General features: G+C 55.6%; 1 pseudogene across 1 annotated transcript in view; it reads left to right on the top strand.

The window, feature by feature from the left end:
• The window catches only part of LOC147091197 (uncharacterized), a 58,577-nt pseudogene that overhangs the window by 25,523 nt on the left and 8,259 nt on the right, over positions 1-24,795 (top strand). Inside the window, exons 7-8 of the transcript XR_015075179.1 lie at positions 22,592-22,687; positions 23,660-23,755. The product of XR_015075179.1 is annotated as an uncharacterized LOC147091197 (transcript). The remainder of the gene's footprint in view (positions 1-22,591; positions 22,688-23,659; positions 23,756-24,795) is intronic.

Here is a 24,795-nt window from a genome sequence, read left to right as displayed (position 1 = left end):
GTAGTATCAGAGTGTAATGGGATGTAGTGTCAGAGTGTAATGGGATGTAGTATCAGAGTGTAATGGGATGTAGTGTCAGAGTGTAATGGTATGTAGTGTCAGAGTGTAATGGGATGTAGTGTGAGAGTGTAATGGGATGTAGTATCAGAGTGTAATGGGATGTAGTATCAGAGTGTAATGGGATGTAGTGTCAGAGTGTAATGGGATGTAGTATCAGAGTGTAATGGGATGTAGTGTCAGAGTGTAATGGTATGTAGTGTCAGAGTGTAGTGGTATGTAGTGTCAGAGTGTAATGGGATGTAGTGTCAGAGTGTAATGGGATGTAGTATCAGAGTGTAATGGGATGTAATGTCAGAGTGTAATGGGATGTAGTGTCAGAGTGTAATGGGATGTAGTGTCAGAGTGAAATGGGATGTAGTATCAGAGTGTAATGGGATGTAGTGTCAGAGTGTAATTGGATGTAGTGTCAGAGTGAAATGGGATGTAGTGTCAGAGTGTAATGGGATGTAGTGTCAGAGTGTAATGGGATGTAGTGTCAGAGTGAAATGGGATGTAGTATCAGAGTGTAATGGGATGTAGTGTCAGAGTGTAATGGGATGTAGTGTCAGAGTGTAATGCGATGTAGTGTCAGAGCGTAATGGGATGTAGTGTCAGAGTGTAATGCGATGTAGTGTCAGAGTGTAATGGGTTGTAGTGTCAGAATGTAATGGGATGTAGTGTCAGAGTGTAATGGGATGTAGTGTCAGAGTGTAATGGGATGTAGTATCAGAGTGTAATGGGATGTAGTATCAGAGTGTAATGGGATGTAGTGTCAGAGTGTAATGGGATGTAGTGTCAGAGTGAAATGGGATGTAGTATCAGAGTGTAATGGGATGTAGTGTCAGAGTGTAATGGGATGTAGTGTCAGAGTGTAATGGGATGTAGTGTCAGAGTGTAATGGGATGTAGTGTCAGAGTGTAATGCGATGTAGTGTCAGAGTGTAATGGGTTGTAGTGTCAGAATGTAATGGGATGTAGTGTCAGAGTGTAATGGGATGTAGTGTCAGAGTGTAATGGGATGTAGTGTCAGAGTGTAATGGGATGTAGTGTCAGTGTGTAATGGGATGTAGCGTCAAAGTGTAATGGGATGTAGTGTCAGAGTGTAATGGGATGTAGTGTCAGAGTGTAATGGGATGTAGTGTCAGAGTGTAATGGGATGTAGTGTCAGAGTGTAATGGGATGTAGTGCCAGGGTGTAATGGGATGTAGTGTCTGAAGGGAGTGGGATGCAGTGTCTGAGGGGAGTGGGATGTAGTGCCTGAGGGGAGTGGGATGTAGTGTCTGAGGGGAGTGGGATGTAGTGTCTGAGGGGAGTGGGATGTAGTGTCTGAGGGGAGTGGGATGTAGTGTCTGAGGGGAGTGGGATGTAGTGTCTGAGGGGAGTGGGATGTAGTGTCTGAGGGGAGTGGGATGTAGTGCGTGAGGGCAGTGGGATGTCGTGTCTGAGGGGAGTGTGATGGAGTGTCTGAGGGGAGTGGGATGTAGTGTCTGAGGGGAGTGGGATGTAGTGTCTGAGGGGAGTGGGATGTAGTGTCTGAGGGGAGTGGGATGTAGTGTCTGAGGGGAGTGGGATGTAGTGTCTGAGGGGAGTGGGGTGTAGTGTCTGAGGGGAGTGGGATGTAGTGTCTGAGGGGAGTGGGATGTAGTGTCTGAGGGGAGTGGGATGTAGTGTCTGAGGGGAGTGGGATGTAGTTCCTGAGGGGAGTGGGATGTAGTGTCTGAGGGGAGTGGGATGTAGTGTCTGAGGGGAGTGGGATGGAGTGTCTGAGGGGAGTGGGATGTAGTGTCTGAGGGGAGTTGGATGTAGTGTCTGAGCGGAGTGGGATGTAGTGTCTGAGGGGAGTGGGATGTAGTGTCTGAGGGGTGTGGGATGTAGTGTCTAAGGGGAGTGGGATGTATTGTCTGAGGGAAGTGGGATGTAGTGTCTGAGGGGAGTGGGATGTAGTGTCTGAGGGGAGTGGGATTTAGTGTCTGAGGGGAGTGGGATGTAGTGTCTGAGGCGAGTGGGATTTAGTGTCTGAGGGGAGTGGGATGTAATGTCTGAGGGGTGTGGGATGTAGTGTTTGAGGGGAGTGGGGTGTAGTGTCGGAGGGGAGTGGGATGTAGTGTCTGAGGGGAGTTGGATGTAGTGTCTGAGGGGAGTGGAATGTAGTGTCTGAGGGGAGTGAGATGTAGTGACTGAGGGGAGTGGGATGTAGTGTCTGAGGGGAGTGGGATGTAGTGATGTAGTGAATGAGGGGAGTGGGGTGTAGTGTCTGAGGGGAGTGGGATGTAGTGTCTGAGGGGAGTGGGATGTAGTGTCTGAGGGGAGTGGGATGTAGTATCTGAGGGGAGTGGGATGTAGTGTCTGAGTGGAGTGGGATGTAGTGTCTGAGGGAGTGGGATGTAATATCTGAGGGGAGTGGGATGTAGTGTCTGAGGGGAGTGGGATGTAGTGTCTGAGGAGAGTGGGATGTAGTGACTGAGGGGAGTGGGATGTAGTGTCTGAGGGGAGTGGGATGTAGTGTCTGAGGGGAGTGGGATGTAGTGTCTGAGGGGAGTGGGATGTCGTGTCTGAGGGGAGTGGGATGTAGTGTCTGAGGGGAGCGGGATGTAGTGTCTTAGGGGAGTGGGATGTAGAGTCTGAGGGGAGTAGGATGTAGTGTCTGAGGGGAGTGGGATGTAATGTCTGAGGGGAGTGGGATGTAGTGTCTGAGGGGAGTGGGATGTAGTTCCTGAGGGGAGTGGGATGTAGTTTCTGAGGGGAGTGGGATGTAGTGTCTGAGGGGAGTGGGATGTAGTGTCTGAGGGGAGTGGGATGTAGTGTCTGAGGGGAGTGGGATGTAGTGCCTGAGGGGAGTGGGATGTAGTGTCTGAGGGGAGTGGGATGCAGTGTCTGGGGGGAGTGGGATGTAGTGTCTGAGGGGAGTGGGATGTAGTGTCTGAGGGGTGTGGGATGTAGTAACTGAGGGGAGTGGGATGTAGTGTCTGAGGGGAGTGGGGTGTAGTGTCTGAGGGGAGTGGGATGTAGTGTCTGAGGGGAGTGGAATGTAGTGTCTGAGGGGAGTGGGATGCAGTGTCTGAGGGGAGTGGGATGTAGTGTCTGAGGGGAATGGGATGTAGTGTCTGAGGGGAGTGGGATGTTGTGCTTGAGGGGAATGGAATGTAGAGTCTGAGGGGAGTGGGATGTAGTGTCTGAGGGGAGTGGGATGTAGTGTCTGAGGGGAGTGGGATGTAGTGTCTGAGGGGAGTGGGATGTAGTGTCTGAGGGGAGTGGGATGTAGTGTCTGAGGGGAGTGGGATGTAGTGTCTGAGGGGAGTGGGATGTAGTGTCTGAGGGGAGTGGGATGTAGTGTCTGAGTGGAGTGGGATGTAGTGTCTGAGGGGAGTGGGATGTAGCGTCTGAGGGGAGTGGGATGTAGTGTCTGAGGGGAGTGGGATGTAGTGTCTGAGGGGAGTGGGATGTAGTGACTGAGGGGAGTGGGATGTAGTGACTGAGGAAAGTGGGATGTAGTGTCTGAGGGGAGTGGGATGTAGCGTCTGAGGGGAGTGGGATGTAGTGTCTGAGGGGAGTGGGATGTAGTTTCCGAGGAGAGTGGGATGCAGTGTCTGAGGGGAGTGGGATTTAGTGTCTGAGGGGAGTGGGATGTAGTGTCTGAGGGGAGTGGGATGTAGTGACGGAGGGGAGTGGGAGGTAGTGTCTGAGGGGAGTGGGATGTAGCATCTGAGGGGAGTGGGATTTAGTGTCTGAGGGGAGTGGGATGTCGTGTCTGAGGGGAGTGGGGTGTAGTGTCTGAGGAGAGTGGGATGTAGTGTCTGAGGGCAGTTGGATGTATTGTCTGACGGGAGTGGGACGTAGTGTCTGAGGGGAGTGGGATGTAGTGTCTGAAGGGAGTGGGATGCAGTGACTGAAGGGAGTGGGATGTAGTGTCTGAGGGGAGTGGGATGCAGTGTCTGAGGGGAGTGGGATGTAGTGTCTGAGGGCAGTTGGATGTATTGTCTGACGGGAGTGGGACGTAGTGTCTGAGGGGAGTGGGATGTAGTGTCTGAAGGGAGTGGGATGCAGTGACTGAAGGGAGTGGGATGTAGTGTCTGAGGGGAGTGGGATGCAGTGTCTGAGGGGAGTGGGATGTAGTGTCTGAGGGGAGTGGGATGTAGTGTCTGAGGGGAGTGGGATGTAGTGTCTGAGGAGAGTGGGATGAAGTGACTGAGGGGAGTTTGATGTAGTGTCGGAGGGGAGTGGGATGTAGTGTCTGAAGTGAGTGGGATGTAGTGTCTGAGGGGAGTGGGATGTAGTGTCTGCGGTGAGTGGGATGTAGTGTCTGAGGGGAGTGGGATGTAGTGTCTGAGGGGAGTGGGATGTAGTGTCTGAGGGGAGTGGGATGTAGCGTCTGAGGGGAGTGGGATGTAGCGTCTGAGGGGAGTGGGATGTAACGCCTGAGGGGATTGGGCTGTAGCGTCTGAGGGGAGTGGGATGTAGTGTCTGAGGGGAGTGGGATGTAGTGTCTGAGGGAATTGGGATGTAGTGTCTGAGGGGAGTGGGATGTAGTGTCTGAGGGGAGTGGGATGTAGTGACTGAGGGCAGTGGGACGTCGTGTCTGAGGGGAGTGGGATGTAGTGACTGAGGGCAGTGGGATGTAGTGCTTGAGGGGAGTGGGATGTAGTGTCTGAGGGGAGTGGGATGTAGTGATTGAGGGGAGTGGAATGTAGTGTCTGAGGGGAGTGGGATGTAGTGTCTGAGGGGAGTGGGATGTAGTGTCTGAGGGGAGTGGGATTTAGTGACTGAGGGCAGTGGGATGTAGTGTCTGAGGGGAGTGGGATGTAGTGTCTGAGGGGAGTGGGATTTAGTGACTGAGGGCAGTGGGATGTAGTGCCTGATGGGACTGGGATGTAGAGTCTGAGGGGAGTGGGATGTAGTGTCTGAGGGGAATGGCATGTAGTGTCTGAGGGGAGTAGGATGTAGTGTCTGAGGGGAGTGGGATGTAGTGTCTGAGGGGAGTGGGATGTAGTGTCAGAGGGGAGTGGGATGTAGTGTCTGAGGGGAGTGGGATGTAGTGTCTGAGGGGAGTGGGATGTAGTGTCTGAGGGGAGTGGGATGTAGTGTCTGAGGGGAGTGGGATGTAGCGTCTGAGGGGAGTGGGATGTAGTGTCTGAGGGGAGTGGGATGTAATGTCTGAGGGGAGTGGGATGTAGTGACTGAGGGGAGTGGGATGTAGTGACTGAGGGGAGTGGGATGTAGTGTCTGAGGGGAGTGGGATGTAGCTTCTGAGGGGAGTGGGATGTAGTGTCTGAGGGGAGTGGGATGTAGTGACTGAGGGCAGTGGGATGTAGTGCTTGAGGGGAGTGGGATGTAGTGTCTGAGTGGAGTGGGATGTAGTGATTGAGGGGAGTGGAATGTAGAGTCTGAGGGGAGTGGGATGTAGTGTCTGAGGGGAGTGGAATGTAGAGTCTGAGGGGAGTGGGATGAAGTGTCTGAGGGGAATGGCATGTAGTGTCTGAGGGGAGTGGGATGTAGTGTCTGAGGGCAGTGGGATGTAGTGTCTGAGGGGAGTGGGATTTAGTGACTGAGGGCAGTGGGATGTAGTGTCTGAGGGGAGTGGGATGCAGTGACTGAGGGCAGTGGGATGTAGTGCCTGATGGGACTGGGATGTAGAGTCTGAGGGGAGTGGGATGTAGTGTCTGAGGGGAATGGCATGTAGTGTCTGAGGGGAGTGGGATGTAGTGTCTGAGGGGAGTGGGATGTAATGTCTGAGGGGAGAGGGATGTAGTGTCTGAGGGGAGTGGGATGTAGTGTCTGAGGGGTGTGGGATGTAGTGTCAGAGGGGAGTGGGATGTAGTGCCTGATGGGACTGGGATGTAGAGTCTGAGGGGAGTGGGATGTAGTGTCTGAGGGGAATGGCATGTAGTGTCTGAGGGGAGTGGGATGTAGTGTCTGAGGGGAGTGGGATGTAATGTCTGAGGGGAGAGGGATGTAGTGTCTGAGGGGAGTGGGATGTAGTGTCTGAGGGGTGTGGGATGTAGTGTCAGAGGGGAGTGGGATGTAGTGACTGAGGGGAGTGGGATGTCGTGTCTGAGGGGAGTGTGATGTAGTGTCTGAGGGGAGTGGGATGTAATGTCTGAAGGGAGTGGGATGTAGTGACTGAGGGGAGTGGGATGCAGTGTCTGAGGGGAGTGGGATGTAGCGTCTGAGGTGAGTGGGATGGAGTGTCTGAGGGGAGTGGGATGTAGTGTGTGAGGGGAGTGGGATGTAGTGTCCGAGGGGAGTGGAATGTAGTGTCCGAGGGGTGTGGCATTTAGTGTCTGAGGGGAGTGGGATGTTGCGTCTGAGGGGAGTGGGATGTAGCGTCTGAGGGGAGTGGGATGTAGTGTCTGAGGGAAGTGGGATGTAGCGTCTGAGGGGAGTGGGATGTAGTGTCTGACGGGAGTGGGATGTAGTGACTGAGGGGAGTGGGATGTTGTGTCTGAGGGAAGTGGGATGTAGTGTCAGAGGGGAGTGGGATGTAGTGACTGAGGGAATTGGGATGTAGTGTCTGAAGGGAGTGGGATGTAGCGTCTGAGGGGAGTGGGATGTAGCGTCTGAGGGGAGTGGGATGTAGCGCCTGAGGGGAGTGGGCTGTAGCATCTGAGGGGAGTGGGGTGTAGCGTCTGAGGGGAGTGGGATGTAGTGTCTGAGGGGAGTGGGATGTAGTGTCTGAGGGGAGTGGGATGTAGTGTCTGAGGGGAGTGGGATGTAGTGTCTGAGGGGAGTGGGATGTAGTGTCTGAGGGGAGTGGGATGTAGTGTCTGAGTGGATTGGGATGTAGTGTCTGAGGGGAGTGGGATGTAGTGCCTCAGGGGAGTGAGATGTAGTGTCTGAGTGGATTGGGATGTAGTGTCTGAGGGGAGTGGGATGTAGTGTCTCAGGGGAGTGGGATGTAGTGTCTGAGGGGAGTGGGATTTAGTGACTGAGGGGAGTGGGATGTAGTGTCTGAGGGGAGTGGGATGTAGTGTCTGAGGGGAGTGGGATGTAGTGTCCGAGGGGAGTGGGATTTAGTGTCTGAGGGGAGTGGGATGTAGTGTCTGAGGGGCGTGGGATGTAGTGTCTGACGGGAGTGGGATGTAGTGTCTGAGGGGAGTGGGATGTAATGTCTGAGGGGAGTGGGATGTAGCGTCTGAGTGGAGTGGGATGTAGTGTCTGAGGGGAGTAGGATGTAGTGTCAGAGGGGAGTGGAATTTAGTGACTGAGGGGAGTGGGATGTCGTGTCTGAGGGGAGTGTGATGTAGTGTCTGAGGGGAGTGGGATGTAATGTCTGAAGGGAGTGGGATGTAGTGACTGAGGGGAGTGGGATGCAGTGTCTGAGGGGAGTGGGATGTAGCATCTGAGGGGAGTGGGATGTAGTGTCTGAGGGGAGTGGGATGTAGTGTCCGAGGCGAGTGGCATTTAGTGTCTGAGGGGAGTGGGATGTAGCGTCTGAGGGGAGTGGGATGTAGCGTCTGAGGGGAGTGGGATGTAGTGTCTGAGGGGTGTGGGATGTAGCGTCTGAGGGGAGTGGGATGTAGTGTCTGAGGGGAGTGGGATGTAGTGACTGAGGGGAGTGGGATGTTGTGTCTGAGGGAAGTGGGATGTAGTGTCAGAGGGGAGTGGGATGTAGTGACTGAGGGAATTGGGATGTAGTGTCTGAGGGGAGTGGGATGTAGCGTCTGAGGGGAGTGGGATGTAGCGTCTGAGGGGAGTGCGATGTAGCGCCTGAGGGGAGTGGGCTGTAGCATCTGAGGGGAGTGGGGTGTCGCGTCTGAGGGGAGTGGGATGTAGTGTCTGAGGGGAGTGGGATGTAGTGTCTGAGGGGAGTGGGATGTAGTGTATGAGCGGAGTGGGATGTAGTGTCTGAGGGGAGTGGGATGTAGTGTCTGAGGGGAGTGGGATGTAGTGTCTGAGTGGATTGGGATGTAGTGTCTGAGGGGAGTGGGATGTAGTGCCTCAGGGGAGTGGGATGTAGTGTCTGAGGGGAGTGGGATATAGTGTCTGAGGGGAGTGGGATGTAGCGTGTGAGGGGAGTGGGGTGTAGCGTCTGAGGGGAGTGGGGTGTAGTGTCTGAGGGGAGTGGGATGTAGTGACTGAGGGGAGTGGTATGTTGTGTCTGAGGGAACTGGGATGTAGTTTCAGAGGGGAGTGGGATGTAGTGTCTGAGGGGAGTGGGACGCACTGTCTGAGGGGAGTGGGATGTGGTGTCTGAGGGGAGTGGGATGTAGTGTCTGAGGGGAGTGGGATGTAGTGTCTGAGGGGAGTGGGATGTAGTGTCTGAGGGGAGTGGGATATATTGTCTGAGGGGAGTGGGATGTCGTGTCTGAGGGGAGTTGGATGTAGTGTCTGAGGGGAGTGGGGTGTAATGTCTGAGGAGAGTGGGATGTAGTGTCTGAGGGGAGTTGGATGTAGTGACTGAGGGGAGTGGGATGTAGTGTCTGAGGTGAGTGGGATGTAGTGTCTGAGGGGAGTGGGATGTAGTGTCTGAGGGGAGCGGGATGTAGTGTCTGAGGGGAGTGGGATGTAGCGTCTGAGGGGAGTGGGATGTAGTGTCTGAGGGGAGTGGGATGTAGTGTCTGAGGGGAGTGGGATGTAGTGTCTGAGGGGAGTGGGATGTAGTGTCAGAGGGGAGTGGGATGTGGTGTCTGAGGGGAGTGGGATGTGGTGTCTGAGGGCAGTGGGAAGTAGTGTCTGAGGGGAGTGGGATGTAGTGTCTGAGGGGAGTGGGATGTAGTGTCTGAGGGGAGTGGGATGTGGTGCCTGAGGGGAGTGGGATGTAGTGTCAGAGGGGAGTGGGATGTAGTGATTGAGGGGAGTGGGATGTAGTGTCTGAGGGGAGTGGGATGTCGTGTCTGAGGGGAGTGGGCTGTAGTGTCTGAGGGGAGTGGGATGTAGTGTCTGAGGGGAGTGGGATGTAATGTCTGAGGGGAGTGGGATGTAATGCCTGAGGGGAGTGGGATGTAGTGTCAGAGGGGAGTGGGATGTAGTGATTGAGGGGAGTGGGATGTAGTGTCTGAGGGGAGTGGGTTGTAGTGTCTGAGGGGAGTGGGATGTAATATCTGAGGGGAGTGGGATGTAGTGTCTGATGGGAGTGGGATGAAGTGTCTGAGGGGAGTGGGATGTAGTGTCTGAGGGGAGTGGGATGTAGTGTCTGAGGGGAGTGGGATGTAATGTCTGAGGGGAGTGGGATGTAATGTCTGAGGGGAGTGGGATGTAGTGACTGAGGGAATTGGGATGTAGTTTCTGAGGGGAGTGGGATGTAGCGTCTGAGGGGAGTGTGATGTAGCGTCTGAGGGGAGTGTGATGTAGCGTCTTAGGGGAGTGGGATGTAGCGCCTGAGGGGAGTGGGATGTAGTGTCTGAGGGGAGTGGGATGTAGTGTCTGAGGGGAGTGGGATGTAGCGTCTGAGGGGAGTGGGATGTAGCGTCTGAGGGGAGTGGGGTGTAGTGTCTGAGGGGAGTGAGATGTAGTGACTGAGGGGAGTGGGATGTTGTGTCTGGGGGAAGTGGGATGTAATGTCTGAGGGGAGTGGGATGTAGTGTCTGAGGTGAGTGGGATGTAGTGTCTGAGGGGAGTGGGATGTAGTGTCTGAGGGGTGTTCGATGTAGCGTCTGAGGGGAGTGGGATGTAGTGACTGAGGGAATTGGGATGTAGTGTCTGAGGGGAGTGGGATGTAGCGCCTGAGGGGAGTGGGCTGTAGCGTCTGAGGGGATTGGGATGTAGTGTCTGAGGGGAGAGGGATGTAGTGTCTGAGGGGAGTGGGATGTAGTGTCTGAGGGGAGTGGAATGTAGTGTCTGAGGGGAGTGGGATGTAGTGTCTGAAGGGAGTGGGATGTAGTGTCTGAGGGGAGTGGGATGTAGTGTCTGAGCTGAGTGGGATGTAGTGTCTGAGCTGAGTGGGATGTAGTGACTGAGGGGAGTGGGATGTAGTGTCTGAGGGGAGTGGGATGTAGTGACTGAGGGGAGTGGGATGTAGTGTCTGAGGGGAGTGGGATGTAGTGTCTGAGGGGAGTGGGATGTAGTGTCTGAGGGGAGTGGGATGTAGTGTCTGAGGGGAGTGGGATGTAGTGTCTGAGGGGAGTGGGATCTACTGTCCTAGGGGAGTGGGATGTAGTGTCCGAGGGGAGTGGGATGTAGTGACTGAGGGGAGTGGGATGTAGTGTCTGAGGGGAGTGGGATTCAGTAACTGAGGGGAGGACAATGTAAGTGACTGAGGGGAGTGAGATTCATTAACTGAGGGGGGGATTGAATGACTGAGGGGAATGGGATACAGTAACTGAGGTGAGGGTGATTCAGTAACTGTGAGGGACTGGATTCAGCAACTGAGGGGGGTGGGATTCAGTAACTGAGGGGAGAGAGAAGTATGTGACTGAGGGGAGTGGGATTCAGTAACTGAGGGGAGTGGGATTCAATAAAAGAGGGGAGGAGAATATAAGTGACTCAGACAACTGCGTTTCAATAATTGAGGGGAGGGGGTTGTAAGTGACTGAGGGGAGCGGGAGGAGGAGACTGAGGGGAGTGGGAGGAGGAATGTGAGGGGAGTGGGAGGAGGAGACTGAGGGGAGTGGGAGGAGGAATGTGAGGGGAGTGGGAGGAGGAGACTGAGGGGAGTGGGAGGAGGAATGTGAGTGGAGTGGGAGGAGGAGACCGAGGGGAGTGGGAGGAGGAGACTGAGGGGAGTGGGAGGAGGAATGTGAGGGGAGTGGGAGGAGGAGACTGAGGGGAGTGGGAGGAGGAGACTGAGGGGAGTGGGAGGAGGAGACTGAGGGGAGTGGGAGGCGTAGAGTGAGGGGAGCGGGAGGAGGAGACTGAGGGGAGTGGGCAGAGGAGACTTAGGGGAGCGGGAGGAGGAGACTGAGGGGAGCGGGAGGAGGAGACTGAGGGGATTGGGAGGAGGAGACTGAGGGGAGCGGGAGGAGGAGACTGAGGGGAGCGGGAGGAGGAGACTGAGGGGAGCGGGAGGAGGAGACTGAGGGGAGCGGGAGGAGGAGACTGAGGGGAGTGGGAGGAGGAGAATGAGGGGAGCGGGAGGAGGACACTGAGGGGAGCGGGAGGAGGAGACTGAGGGGAGTGGGAGGAGGAGAGTGAGGGGAGCGGGTGGAGGAGACTGAGGGGAGTGGGAGGAGGAGAGTGAGGGGAGTGTGAGGAGGAGAGTGAGGGGAGTGTGAGGAGGAGAGTGAGGGGAGTGTGAGGAGGAGAGTGAGGGGAGCGGGAGGAGGAGACTGAGGGGAGTGGGAGGAGGAGACTGAGGGGAGTGGGAGGAGGAGACTGAGGGGAGTGGGAGGAGGAGACTGAGGGAAGCGGGAGGAGGAGACTGAGGGGAGCGGGAGGAGGAGACTGAGGGGAGCGGGAGGAGGAGACTGAGGGGAGCGGGAGGAGGAGACTGAGGGGAGCGGGATGTAGTGTCTGAGGGGAGTGGGATGTAGTGACTGAGGGGAGTGGGATGTTGTGTCTGAGGGAAGTGGGATGTAGTGTCAGAGGGGAGTGGGATGTAGCGACTGAGGGAATTGGGATGTAGTGCCTGAGGGGAGTGGGATGTAGCGTCTGAGGGGAGTGGGATGTAGCGTCTGAGGGGAGTGGGATGTAGCGCCTGAGGGGAGTGGGATGTAGTGTCTGAGGGGAGTGGGCTGTAGCATCTGAGGGGAGTGGGGTGTAGCGTCTGAGGGGAGTGGGATGTAGTGTCTGAGGGGTGTGGGATGTAGTGTCTGAGGGGAGTGGGATGTAGTGTCTGAGGGGAGTGGGATGTAGTGTCTGAGTGGATTGGGATGTAGTGTCTGAGGGGAGTGGGATGTAGTGCCTCAGGGGAGTGGGATGTAGTGTCTGAGTGGATTGGGATGTAGTGTCTGAGGGGAGTGGGATGTCGTGTCTGAGGGGAGTGGGATGTAGTGTCTGAGGGGAGTGGGATTTAGTGACTGAGGGGAGTGCGATGTAGTGACTGAGGGGAGTGGGATGTAGTGTCTGAGGGGAGTGGGATGTAGTGTCTGACGGGAGTGGGATGTAGTTACTGAGGGGAGTGGGATGTAGTGTCTGAGGGGAGTGGGATGTAGTGTCTGAGGGGAGTGGGATGTAGTGTCTGACGGGAGTGGGATGTAGTTACTGAGGGGAGTGGGATGTAGTGTCTGAGGGGAGTGGGTTGTAGTTTCTGAGGGGAGTGGGATGTCGTGTCTGAGGGGAGTGGAATGTCGTGTCTGAGGGGAGTGGGATGTAGTGTCTGAGGAGAGTGGGATGTAGTGTCTGAGGGGAGTGGGTTGTAGTGTCTGAGGGGAGTGGGATGTAGTGTCTGAGGGGAGTGGGATGTAGTGTCTGAGGGGAGTGTGATGTAGCGTCTTAGGGGAGTGGGATGTAGCGCCTGAGGGGAGTGGGATGTAGTGTCTGAGGGGAGTGGGATGTAGTGTCTGAGGGGAGTGGGATGTAGCGTCTGAGGGGAGTGGGATGTAGCGTCTGAGGGGAGTGGGGTGTAGTGTCTGAGGGGAGTGGGATGTAGTGACTGAGGGGAGTGGGATGTTGTGTCTGGGGGAAGTGGGATGTAATGTCTGAGGGGAGTGGGATGTAGTGTCTGAGGTGAGTGGGATGTAGTGTCTGAGGGGAGTGGGATGTAGTGTCTGAGGGGTGTTCGATGTAGCGTCTGAGGGGAGTGGGATGTAGTGACTGAGGGAATTGGGATGTAGTGTCTGAGGGGAGTGGGATGTAGCGCCTGAGGGGAGTGGGCTGTAGCGTCTGAGGGGATTGGGATGTAGTGTCTGAGGGGAGAGGGATGTAGTGTCTGAGGGGAGTGGGATGTAGTGTCTGAGGGGAGTGGAATGTAGTGTCTGAGGGGAGTGGGATGTAGTGTCTGAGGGGAGTGGGATGTAGTGTCTGAAGGGAGTGGGATGTAGTGTCTGAGGGGAGTGGGATGTAGTGTCTGAGCTGAGTGGGATGTAGTGTCTGAGCTGAGTGGGATGTAGTGACTGAGGGGAGTGGGATGTAGTGTCTGAGGGGAGTGGAATGTAGTGACTGAGGGGAGTGGGATGTAGTGTCTGAGGGGAGTGGGATGTAGTGTCTGAGGGGAGTGGGATGTAGTGTCTGAGGGGAGTGGGATGTAGTGTCTGAGGGGAGTGGGATGTAGTGTCTGAGGGGAGTGGGATGTAGTGTCTGAGGGGAGTGGGATCTACTGTCCTAGGGGAGTGGGATGTAGTGTCCGAGGGGAGTGGGATGTAGTGACTGAGGGGAGTGGGATGTAGTGTCTGAGGGGAGTGGGATTCAGTAACTGAGGGGAGGACAATGTAAGTGACTGAGGGGAGTGAGATTCATTAACTGAGGGGGGGATTGAATGACTGAGGGGAATGGGATACAGTAACTGAGGTGAGGGTGATTCAGTAACTGTGAGGGACTGGATTCAGCAACTGAGGGGGGTGGGATTCAGTAACTGAGGGGAGAGAGAAGTATGTGACTGAGGGGAGTGGGATTCAGTAATTGAGGGGAGTGGGATTCAATAAAAGAGGGGAGGAGAATATAAGTGACTCAGACAACTGCGTTTCAATAATTGAGGGGAGGGGGTTGTAAGTGACTGAGGGGAGCGGGAGGAGGAGACTGAGGGGAGTGGGAGGAGGAATGTGAGGGGAGTGGGAGGAGGAGACTGAGGGGAGTGGGAGGAGGAATGTGAGGGGAGTGGGAGGAGGAGACTGAGGGGAGTGGGAGGAGGAATGTGAGTGGAGTGGGAGGAGGAGACCGAGGGGAGTGGGAGGAGGAGACTGAGGGGAGTGGGAGGAGGAATGTGAGGGGAGTGGGAGGAGGAGACTGAGGGGAGTGGGAGGAGGAGACTGAGGGGAGTGGGAGGAGGAGACTGAGGGGAGTGGGAGGCGTAGAGTGAGGGGAGCGGGAGGAGGAGACTGAGGGGAGTGGGCAGAGGAGACTTAGGGGAGCGGGAGGAGGAGACTGAGGGGAGCGGGAGGAGGAGACTGAGGGGAGTGGGAGGAGGAGACTGAGGGGAGTGGGAGGAGGAGACTGAGGGGAGCGGGAGGAGGAGACTGAGGGGAGCGGGAGGAGGAGACTGAGGGGATTGGGAGGAGGAGACTGAGGGGAGCGGGAGGAGGAGACTGAGGGGAGCGGGAGGAGGAGACTGAGGGGAGCGGGAGGAGGAGACTGAGGGGAGCGGGAGGAGGAGACTGAGGGGAGTGCGAGGAGGAGAATGAGGGGAGCGGGAGGAGGACACTGAGGGGAGCGGGAGGAGGAGACTGAGGGGAGTGGGAGGAGGAGAGTGAGGGGAGCGGGAGGAGGAGACTGAGGGGAGTGGGAGGAGGAGAGTGAGGGGAGTGTGAGGAGGAGAGTGAGGGGAGTGTGAGGAGGAGAGTGAGGGGAGCGGGAGGAGGAGACTGAGGGGAGTGGGAGGAGGAGACTGAGGGGAGTGGGAGGAGGAGACTGAGGGGAGTGGGAGGAGGAGACTGAGGGAAGCGGGAGGAGGAGACTGAGGGGAGCGGGAGGAGGAGACTGAGGGGAGCGGGAGGAGGAGACTGAGGGGAGCGGGAGGAGGAGACTGAGGGGAGCGGGATGTAGTGTCTGAGGGGAGCGGGATGTAGTGACTGAGGGGAGTGGGATGTTGTGTCTGAGGGAAGTGGGATGTAGTGTCAGAGGGGAGTGGGATGTAGCGACTGAGGGAATTGGGATGTAGTGTCTGAGGGGAGTGGGATGTAGCGTCTGAGGGGAGTGGGATGTAGCGTCTGAGGGGAGTGGGATGTAGCGCCTGAGGGGAGTGGGATGTAGTGTCTGAGGGGAGTGGGCTGTAGCATCTGAGGGGAGTGGGGTGTAGCGTCTGAGGGGAGTGGGATGTAGTGTCTGAGGGGTGTGGGATGTAGTGTCTGAGGGGAGTGGGATGTAGAGTCTGAGGGGAGTGGGATGTAGTGTCTGAGGGGAGTGGGATGTAGTGTCTGAGTGGATTGGGATGTAGTGTCTGAGGGGAGTGGGATGTAGTGCCTCAGGGGAGTGGGATGTAGTGTCTGAGTGGATTGGGATGTAGTGTCTGAGGGGAGTGGGATGTCGTGTCTGAGGGGAGTGGGATGTAGTGTCTGAGGGGAGTGGGATTTAGTGACTGAGGGGAGTGCGATGTAGTGACTGAGGGGAGTGGGATGTAGTGTCTGAGGGGAGTGGGATGTAGTGTCTGACGGGAGTGGGATGTAGTTACTGAGGGGAGTGGGATGTAGTGTCTGAGGGGAGTGGGATGTAGTGTCTGAGGGGAGTGGGATGTAGTGTCTGAGGGGAGTGGGTTGTAGTTTCTGAGGGGAGTGGGATGTCGTGTCTGAGGGGAGTGGGATGTAGTGTCTGAGGAGAGTGGGATGTAGTGTCTGAGGGGAGTGGGTTGTAGTGTCTGAGGGGAGTGGGATGTAGTGTCTGAGGGGAGTGGGATGTAGTGTCTGAGGGGAGTGGGATGTAGTGTCTGAGGGGAGTGGGATGTTGTGTCTGAGGGGTGTGGGATGTAGTGTCTGAGGGGAGTGGGATGTAGTGTCTGAGGGGAGTGGGATGTAGTGTCTGAGGGGAGTGGGATGTAGTGTCTGAGGGGAGTGGGATGTAGTGTCTGAGGGGAGTGGGATGTAGTGTCTGAGGGGAGTGGGTTGTAGTGCCTGAGTGAAATGGGACGTAATGCCTGAGTGAAATGGGACGTAATGCCTGAGTGAAATGGGACGTAATGCCTGAGTGAAATGGGACGTAATGCCTGAGTGAAATGGGATGTAATGCCTGAGTGAAATGGGATGTAGTGCCTGAGTGAAATGGAATGTAGTGACTGAGTGAAATGAGATGTAATTCCTGAGTGAAATGGGACGTCATGCCTGAGTGAAATGGGATGTAATGCCTGAGTGAAATGGGACGTAATGCCTGAGTGAAATGGGACGTAGTGCCTGAGTGAAATGGGACGTAGTGCCTGAGTGAAATGGGATGTAATGCCTGAGTGAAATGGGATGTAATGCCTGAGTGAAATGGGATGTAATGCCTGAGTGAAATGGAACGTAATGCCTGAGTGAAATGGGATGTAATGCCTGAGTGAAATGGGATGTAATGCCTGAGTGAAATGGGATGTAGTGCCTGAGTGAAATGGGATGTTGTGCCTGAGTGAAATGGGAGGTAGTGCCTGAGTGAAATGGGACGTAATGCCTGAGTGAAATGGGACGTAGTGCCTGAGTGAAATGGGATGTAATGCCTGAGTGAAATGGGACGTAATGCCTGAGTGAAATGGGATGTAATGCCTGAGTGAAATGGGATGTAGTGCCTGAGTGAAATGGGATGTAATGCCTGAGTGAAATGGGATGTATTGCCTGAGTGAAATGGGATGTCATGCCTGAGTGAAATGGGACGTAATGCCTGAGTGAAATGGGACGTAATGCCTGAGTGAAATGGGATGTAGTGCCTGAGTGAAATGGGACGTAATGCCTGAGTGAAATGGGATGTAGTGCCTGAGTGAAATGGGATGTAATGCCTGAGTGAAATGGGACGTAATGCCTGAGTGAAATGGGACGTAATGCCTGAGTGAAATGGGATGTAGTGCCTGAGTGAAATGGGACGTAATGCCTGAGTGAAATGGGATGTAGTGCCTGAGTGAAATGGGATGTAATGCCTGAGTGAAATGGGACGTAATGCCTGAGTGAAATGGGACGTAATGCCTGAGTGAAATGGGACGTAATGCCTGAGTGAAATGGGATGTAATGCCTGAGTGAAATGGGATGTAATGCCTGAGTGAAATGGGATGTAGTGCCTGAGTGAAATGGGACGTAGTGCCTGAGTGAAATGGGACGTAATGCCTGAGTGAAATGGGACGTAATGCCTGAGTGAAATGGGACGTAATGCCTGAGTGAAATGGGACGTAATGCCTGAGTGAAATGGGACGTAATGCCTGAGTGAAATCGGACGTAATGCCTGAGTGAAATGGGACGTAATGCCTGAGTGAAATGGGACGTAATGCCTGAGTGAAATGGGACGTAATGCCTGAGTGAAATGGGACGTAATGCCTGAGTGAAATGGGACGTAATGCCTGAGTGAAATGGGATGTAATGCCTGAGTGAAATGGGATGTAATGCCTGAGTGAAATGGGATGTAATGCCTGAGTGAAATGGGATGTAATGCCTGAGTGAAATGGGACGTAATGCCTGAGTGAAATGGGACGTAGTGCCTGAGTGAAATGGGATGTAATGCCTGAGTGAAATGGGATGTAATGCCTGAGTGAAATGGGATGTAATGCCTGAGTGAAATGGGAAGTAATGCCTGAGTGAAATGGGACGTAACGCCTGAGTGAAATGGGACGTAATGCCTGAGTGAAATGGGACGTAATGCCTGAGTGAAATGGGACGTAATGCCTGAGTGAAATGGGATGTAGTGCCTGAGTGAAATGGGATGTAATGCCTGAGTGAAATGGGATGTCGTGCCTGAGTGAAATGGGACGTAATGCCTGAGTGAAATGGGATGTAGTGACTGAGTGAAATGGGACGTAGTGCCTAAGTGAATTTTTTTTAATTGCTTATGGGATGTGGGCATCGCTGGCAAGGCCAGCATTTACTGCCCATCCCGAATTGCCCTTGAGTAGGCGCTGTGAACCGCCTTCTTGAAGCGCTATAGTCCGTGTGGTGAAGCTACCCCCACAGTGATTTTAGTTATGGAGTTCCAGGAATTTGAGCCAGCGACGATGCAGAATAGATGATGTACTTCTAAGGCAGGATGGTGTGTGACTTGGAGGGGAGCTTGTAGTTGGTGATGTTCTCATGCACCTGCTGCCCTTGTCCTTCTAGGTGGAAGAGTTTGCCTGTTTGGGAGGTGCCGCCGAAGGAGCCTTGGTGAGTTGCTGCAGTGCATCTTGTAGATGGTACACACTGCAGCCACGGTATGCCAGTGGTGGAGGGAGTGATTGTTTAAGTTGGTGGATGGGGTGCCAATCAAGCGGGCTGCTTTGTCCTGGATGGTGTCGAGCTTCTTGAGTGTTGTTGGGGCTGCACTCATCCAGGCCAGTGGAGAGTATTCCATCACACTCCTTACTTGTGCATTGTAGATGGTGGAAAGGCTTTGGGGAGTCACGAGGTGAGACACTCGCTGCAGAATACCTAGCCTCTGACCTGCTCTTGTTGCCACAGTAATTATGTGGCTGGTCCAGTTAAGTTTCTGGCCGATGGAGAACCCCAGGATGTTGCTGGTGGGGGATTCGGCGATGGTAAAGCTGTTGAATGTCAAATGGAGGTACTTAGTTGTCGCTTGTTGGAGATATTTATTGCCTGGCACTTCAGTGGCGCGAATGTTAGTTGCCACTTATCAGCCCAAGCCTTTAACGTCGTACATGTCTTGTTGCGTGCCGGCATGGATTGCTTCATTTTCTGAGGAGTTGTGAATGGCACTGAACACTGTGCAGTCATCAGCGAACAGTCCCATTTTGACCTCATGTTAGAGGGAAATTCATTGATGAAGCAGCTGAAGATGGTTGGCCCTAGGACACTGCCCTGAGGAACTCCTGCTGCGATGATCTGGGGCTGTGATAATTGACCTTCAACCACCAGAACCATCTTCCTTTGTGCTAGGTATGACTCCAACCAGTGGGGCGTTCCCACCACACCTCGCCACCCACGATCCACATTGACTTCAATTTTACTGGGGCTCCTTGATGCCACACTCGGTCAAATGCTGTCTTGATGTAAAAGGCAGTCACTCTCACCTCACTTCTGGAATTGAGCTCATTTGCCCATGTTTGGACCAAGGCTGTAATGAGGTCGGGAGCCGAGTGGACTTGGCGGAACACAAACTGGGCCTCAGTGAGCAGGTTTTTGGCGAGTAAGAGCCGCAGGATAGCACTGTCCATGACCGTGGGATGTAGTGTCTGAGTGGAATGGGATATGGTTTCAGAGAGGAATGGGATGTACTGTCTGAGTGGAATGGGATATAGTGACTGAGGGGAGTGGGAAGTACTGTCTGAGTGGAATGGGATATAGTGACTGAGGGGAGTGGGATGTAATGTCTGAGGGGAGTGGGATGTAGTGTCTGAGGGGAGTGGGATGTAGTGTCTGAGGGGATTGGGATGTAGTGTCTGAGGGGATTGGGATGTAGTGTCTGAGGGGAGTGGGATGTAATGTCTGAGGGGAGTGGGATGTAGTGTCTGAGGGGAGTGGGATGTAGTGTCTGAGGGGAGTGGGATGTAGTGTCTGAGGGGAGTGGGATGTAGTGATTGAGGGGAGTGGGATGCAGTGATTGAGGGGAGTGGGATGTAGTGATTGAGGGGAGTGGGATGTAGTGTCTGAGGGGAGTGGGATGTAGTGTCTGAGGGGAGTGGGATGTAGTGTCTGAGGGGAGTGGGATGTAGTGACTGAGGGGAGTGGGATGTAGTGTCTGAGGGGAGTGGGATGTAGTGTCTGAGGGGAGTGGGATGTAGTGTCTGAGGGGAGTGGGATGTAGTCTCTGAGGGGAGTGGGATGTAGTGACTGAGGGGAGTGGGATGTAGTGTCTGAGGGGAGTGGGATTCAGTAACTGAGGGGAGGACAATGTATGTGACTGAGGGGAGTGAGATTCATTAACTGAGGGGGGGTTTGAATGACTGAGGGGAATGGGATACAGTAACTGAGGTGAGGGTGATTCAGTAACTGTGAGGGACTGGATTCAGCAACTGAGGGGGGTGGGATTCAGTAACTGAGGGGAGAGAGAAGTATGTGACTGAGGGGAGTGGGATTCAGTAACTGAGGGGAGTGGGATTCAATAAAAGAGGGGAGGAGAATATAAGTGACTCAGGCAACTGCGTTTCAATAATTGAGGGGAGGGGGTTGTAAGTGACTGAGGGGAGCGGGAGGAGGAGACTGAGGGGAGTGGGAGGAGGAATGTGAGGGGAGTGGGAGGAGGAGACTGAGGGGAGTGGGAGGAGGAATGTGAGGGGAGTGGGAGGAGGAGACTGAGGGGAGTGGGAGGAGGAATGTGAGGGGAGTGGGAGGAGGAGACCGAGGGGAGTGGGAGGAGGAGACTGAGGGGAGTGGGAGGAGGAATGTGAGGGGAGTGGGAGGAGGAGACTGAGGGGAGTGGGAGGAGGAGATTGAGGGGACTGGGAGGAGGAGACTGAGGGGAGTGGGAGGCGGAGAGTGAGGGGAGCGGGAGGAGGAGACTGAGGGGAGTGGGAGCAGGAGACTGAGGGGAGTGGGAGGAGGAGACTGAGAGGAGCGGGAGGAGGAGACTGAGGGGAGTGGGAGGAGGAGACTGAGGGGAGCGGGAGGAGGAGACTGAGAGGAGCGGGAGGAGGAGACTGAGGGGAGCGGGAGGAGGAGACTGAGGGGAGCGGGAGGAGGAGACTGAGGGGAGCGGGAGGAGGAGACTGAGGGGAGCGGGAGGAGGAGACTGAGGGGAGGGGGAGGAGGAGACTGAGGGGAGTGGGTGGAGGAGACTGATGGGAGTGGGCGGAGGAGACTTAGGGGAGTGGGAGGAGGAGACTGAGGGGAGCGGGAGGAGGAGACTGAGGGGAGTGGGAGGAGGAGACTGAGGGGAGTGGGAGGAGGAGACTGAGGGGAGCGGGAGGAGGAGACTGAGGGGAGCGGGAGGAGGAGACTGAGGGGAGGGGGAGGAGGAGACTGAGGGGATTGGGAGGAGGAGACTGAGGGGAGCGGGAGGAGGAGACTGAGGGGAGCGGGAGGAGAAGACAGAGGGGAGCGGGAGGAGGAGACTGAGGGGAGCGGGAGAAGGAGACTGAGGGGAGTGGGAGGAGGAGACTGAGGGGAGTGGGAGGAGGAGACTGAGGGGAGTGGGAGGAGGAGACTGAGGGGAGTGGGAGGAGGAGACTGAGGGGAGTGGGAGGAGGAGACTGAGGGGAGCGGGAGGAGGAGACTGAGGGGAGCGGGAGGAGGAGACTGAGGGGAGCGGGAGGAGGAGAGTGAGGGGAGCGGGAGGAGGAGAGTGAGGGGAGCGGGAGGAGGAGAGTGAGGGGAGCGGGAGGAGGAGAGTGAGGGGAGCGGGAGGAGGAGACTGAGGGGAGCGGGAGGAGGAGACTGAGGGCAGCGGGAGGAGGAGACTGAGGGGAGCGGGAGGAGGAGAGTGAGGGGTGCGGGAGGAGGAGAGTGAGGGGAGCGGGAGGAGGAGACTGAGGGGAGCGGGAGGAGGAGACTGAGGGGAGCGGGAGGAGGAGACTGAGGGGAGCGGGAGGAGGAGACTGAGGGGAGCGGGAGGAGGAGACTGAGGGGAGCGGGAGGAGGAGACTGAGGGGAGCGGGAGGAGGAGACTGAGGGGAGCGGGTGGAGGAGACTGAGGGGAGCGGGAGGAGGAGACTGAGGGGAGCGGGAGGAGGAGACTGAGGGGAGCGGGAGGAGGAGACTGAGGGGAGCGGGAGGAGGAGACTGAGGGGAGCGGGGAGGAGGAGACTGAGGGGAGCGGGAGGAGGAGACTGAGGGGAGCGGGAGGAGGAGACTGAGGGGAGCGGGAGGAGGAGACTGAGGGGAGCGGGAGGAGGAGACTGAGGGGAGCGGGAGGAGGAGACTGAGGGGAGGGGGAGGAGGAGACTGAGGTGAGCGGGAGGACGAGACTGAGGTGAGCGGGAGGAGGAGACTGAGGTGAGCGGGAGGAGGAGACTGAGGTGAGCGGGAGGAGGAGACTGAGGTGAGCGGGAGGAGGAGACTGAGGGGAGCGGGAGGAGGAGACTGAGGGGAGCGGGAGGAGGAGACTGAGGGGAGCGGGAGGAGGACAGTGAGTGGAGCGGGAGGAGGACAGTGAGGGGAGCGGGAGGAGGAGACTGAGGGGAGCGGGAGGAGGAGACTGAGGGGAGTGGGAGGAGACTGAGGGGAGCGGGAGGAGGAGACTGAGGGGAGCGGGAGGAGGAGACTGAGGGGAGTGGGAGGAGGAGACTGAGGGGAGTGGGAGGAGGAGACTGAGGGGAGTGGGAGGAGGAGACTGAGGGGAGTGGGAGGATGAGACTGAGGGGAGCGGGAGGAGGAGACTGAGGGGAGCGGGAGGAGGAGACTGAGGGGAGTGGGAGGATGAGACTGAGGGGAGTGGGAGGATGAGACTGAGGGGAGCGGGAGGAGGAGACTGAGGGGAGCGGGAGGAGGAGACTGAGGGGAGCGGGAGGAGGAGACTTAGGGGAGTGGGAGGAGGAGACTGAGGGGAGTGGGAGGAGGAGACTGAGGGGAGTGGGAGGAGGAGACTGAGGGGAGCGGGAGGAGGAGACTGAGGGGAGCGGGAGGAGGAGACTGAGGGGAGCGGGAGGAGGAGAGTGAGGGGAGCGGGAGGAGGAGAGTGAGGGGAGCGGGAGGAGGAGACTGAGGGGAGCGGGAGGAGGAGACTGAGGGTAGCGGGAGGAGGAGACTGAGGGGAGCGGGAGGAGGAGACTGAGGGGAGCGGGAGGAGGAGACTGAGGGGAGCGGGAGGAGGAGACTGAGGGGAGTGGGAGGAGGAGACTGAGGGGAGTGGGAGGAGGAGACTGAGGGGAGTGGGAGGAGGAGACTGAGGGGAACGGGAGGAGGCCTGATAGTGGAGTGGGATGGAATTGGATGGTTCTGGTTTATATTAAGACTGATGTCTGACATTCTTCGTACTCTCGTGCCTTCCTGATGACATGTTGTGGTGTTCTCCACTCTGCAATCTCTCGTGTCTCTCTTCCTTTATTACAGCTCCCGAGACATCGCCAACTGTCAAACCCGAGGAACAATCGACTCGCGAATCCGTTGACCGTTCATCCATTGACCCTGCTGGTTCTGCAACCTCAGGTAGCTGCCTTGTGACGTCCATTCCAAAAAGACTGTTCACCGAGGCCTCGAAACTCGGGTCGGGGGCTTCCCGCGGGTGCAGGCCTCCGATCTGCACTTACCTAGCTCGCCGGCTGTTGAGCTGTGGGCCCACATGGGATTCCTACCCTGGGCCTCCTCCAACTGCCGGCGCGCAGTGCTTGCATATCCCAGGGGCGCAGTAGTTCGATGCGTCCCCTGGGATCACGTGGGCCATGGAGAGCCAATGGTAGCAGGGAAATGCCCATTCAAACAATTGACAGGAAGAGCTGTCAAAACTATAAATACTATAAGCCCCAACACATCACTAAATCTTCAAATATTTTTTTAAAATATCACATTTTTAAAATAACTATAAATTACATAAAATAACTATTAAACAATAATTTAAATTTTTGAAAAAGTTAATTACATTTTCTAACGTGGCTAAAAATAAACTTACCTTTCTTTACAGCATGTAAAATTAATAAACCTGTGGAAAAAATGTTTTAATTTTAATTAATTCACCACTTACCTTGTTAAAAGCAGGCCTTGCGCTTGCTTTTTATATGTGTAACTCCTGGAGACTTACCCTCCCGGAGAAATCTGCAAAAAAACCGGAAGTTCCATGTGCAAGCGCTGCCTCTCCGGCGTACGCGTTTGACCCCTGAAACATAAGAACATAAGAACATAAGAAATAGGAGCAGGAGTAGGCCAATCGGCCACTCGAGCCTGCTCCGCCATTCAATAAGATCGTGGCTGATCTGATCCTAACCGCCAATCTACTAGGAAACCTTTCCTTTAAGGGAACGGAAGTTCCGGTTTCCCGCGCATGCGCAGTGCATGTAAGAAACCGGCACTTCCATTGGGCCTAGGGGTGAGTACCCCGTGCGTTCTCAGCCGTGGAGACCCGCATTTCTGGGCCCTAGTGTTCTCCACTCTGCATTCTCACGTGTCTCTCATCCTTTATTACAGCTCCCGAGACATTGCCAACTGACAAACCCGAGGAACAATCGACTCGCGAATCCGCTGACCGTTCATCCATTGACCCAGCGGGTTCTGCAACCTCAGGTAGCTGCCTTGTGAGGTCCATTCCAAACAGACTGTTCACCCAATGCAACTGCTGAAATCCTCTGTCCCTCAGATTCCTCCAGTCTCTTACCGAGAGTCCTGGGTTGTGGAGACTAATGGGTGTTGGATGAGGAGACGGAGGGGGTTTGGAGGCAATGACTGAGTGATGTGGGAGTCAAGTGTCAGAGGGGAATAGGATGCTGAGATTGAAGGGGGTGGAATGAGGAGACTGAGGGGAGTGTTATGAGGAGACTGAGGGGAGTGTTATGAGGAGACTGAGGGGAGTGTTGTGAGGAGACTGAGGGGAGTGTTGTGAGGAGACTGAGGGGAGAGTTAGGAGGAGACAGTGGGGAGTGTTGTGAGGAGGCTGAGGGGAGTGTTGTGAGGAGTCTGAGGGGAGTGTTATGAGGAGACTGAGGGGAGTGTTATGAGGAGACTGAGGGGAGTGTTGTGAGGAGACTGAGGGGAGTGTTGTGAGGAGACTGAGGGGAGTGTTGTGAGGAGACTGAGGGTAGTGTTGTGAGGAGCCTGAGGGGAGTGTTATGAGGAGACTGAGGGGAGAGTTATGAGGAGACTGAGGGGAGTGTTGTGAGGAGACCGAGGGGAGTGTTGTGAGGAGACCGAGGGGAGTGTTATGAGGAGACTGAGGGAAGTGTTATGAGGAGACTGAGGGGAGTGTTATGAGGAGACTGAGGGGAGTGTTATGAGGAGACTGAGGGGAGTGCTATGAGGAGACTGAGGGGAGTGTTGTGAGGAGACCGAGGGGAGTGTTATGAGGAGACTGAGGGAAGTGTTATGAGGAGACTGAGGGGAGTGTTATGAGGAGACTGAGGGGAGTGTTATGAGGAGACTGAGGGGAGTGCTATGAGGAGACTGAGGGGAGTGTTATGAGGAGACTGAGGGGAGTGTTGTGAGGAGACTGAGGGGAGTGTTGTGAGGAGATTGAGGGGAGTGTTGTGAGGAGACCGAGGGGAGTGTTGTGAGGAGACCGAGGGGAGTGTTATGAGGAGACTGAGGGGAGTGTTATGAGGAGACTGAGG

This window comes from Somniosus microcephalus, unplaced genomic scaffold (genome assembly GCF_052327205.1).
Source record: "Somniosus microcephalus isolate GS21.2 unplaced genomic scaffold, FLI_Smic_1.0 unresolved_chr3, whole genome shotgun sequence".
Taxonomy (NCBI): Eukaryota; Metazoa; Chordata; class Chondrichthyes; order Squaliformes; family Somniosidae; genus Somniosus; species Somniosus microcephalus.
The sequence above is the reverse complement of the archived record's forward strand: the minus strand, read 5'-3'. Positions and strand labels throughout refer to the sequence as shown.